The sequence below is a fragment of the Pinus tabuliformis genome, chromosome 4_2 (genome assembly GCF_031772625.1).
Source record: "Pinus tabuliformis cultivar Carrire ecotype Pingquan chromosome 4_2, CPIR1, whole genome shotgun sequence".
Classification (NCBI taxonomy): domain Eukaryota; kingdom Viridiplantae; phylum Streptophyta; class Pinopsida; order Pinales; family Pinaceae; genus Pinus; species Pinus tabuliformis.
The window spans coordinates 218,334,140-218,335,439 of record NC_142304.1 but is presented as its reverse complement, the minus strand read 5'-3'; the positions used below and the strand labels follow the sequence as shown (position 1 = coordinate 218,335,439).

The 1,300-nt window shown below is 32.6% G+C and overlaps 1 non-coding gene across 1 annotated transcript; it reads right to left on the bottom strand.

The window, feature by feature from the left end:
- Positions 1–591: 591 nt before the first annotated feature.
- Positions 592–673, bottom strand: TRNAS-GCU (transfer RNA serine (anticodon GCU)). Its single transcript has one exon. It is a non-coding gene; the product is annotated as a tRNA-Ser (tRNA).
- Positions 674–1,300: the final 627 nt, after the last annotated feature.

Sequence of the window (1,300 nt, the reverse complement as noted above, 5' to 3'; positions counted from 1 at the left end):
AGTGTACCTCCATATAAAAAATCAAAATAAAGAAGCGCTTGAGAAAACTTGGAATATTCAATTATTCAAACCTTAAAGATTTTAATGAGAAGGTTTATATATATGCCATCCTTCCCAACCTTTCAAAATGAAAATTTTTGGGGTTGATTGAGTTCTCATGTACTCAGACCTTTAAGATTTTACTTATCCACCCCATTTAACCAATGCTATATTAAATTTTAACATCCAGTCACTAGTCATGATGCTCATTAACACTGATAGAAGAATTGATACAATGATGATTATTTCTAATTCATCTTCTAAGCTTCAATACATCATATCAAGAGAACTTAGTGGTAGGTATGGTCTCATCCAATTATTATTTTTCTGGCATCTATATACCTACATCTCCATGACGCGCAAGCTAGTTGTTACATATAGGAACATTTATTCTAATTTTTTCTATGAATGTGACCAATACCGTTGTTTCCAAGAGGTTAAGTCATGGTTCGGTATTCCAGGCATATTAGATGTTCCTATAAATTTTTATGATAGAATTGACTGTAAACAGGATTAAATAATAGTTATCACAATAATAGGACTAAAGCGATGCGTCGCCTGAGAGATTCGAACTCTCGCGGGGAAACCCCATGTACTTAGCAGGCACACGCCTTAACCACTCGGCCAAAGCGACGAAGTTGCAATGTGATCCCAGCATCTAATCTCAATTTTGAGTTAATTGGTTGATTTCACTTTCACATTACACCGGAGAGTGGAAATCAGAAGCCCTGCAGCAGGTCTTCTTAATGATTTGCATGGGAAAAACTTAAAATTTTCGAATCAATCGATAATCACAACTACAGTCTGGAAAGATTGAACGATAGACGTACACCCTTCTATTAAAATCACTGTTTCAGGGCGAATAAAAACTTTTAAAATTTTAACAAAGAAAACTCTATCATTTCGGATCCCAAGTCCTCATTGAATGGATGAAAGGAGGTTAAAGTTATATTGACTTGATTTTTAAAAAGTTTCATAAAGCATGAAAATTTAAATTAAGTTAACAAGGAGTTTCTGACCATAACATTTCATAATGTATTGCTAGTCCCTATCGAAGTCCATAATTTTTTATAAGTTTTAACTACTTGTCTTATAAACAAAGAAGTAAGATACAGGATTGGAGCAATTTTTAATTTAACGGTTATGATTTTGATAATGAAAATAAATATTTGGATATTTATATGCTAGATTGTTTAATCTGGTATTAAATAAGAGAGTTTTAATAAAATTTAGAGTAAAAGCGCCGTAGATGGTTTGGTCT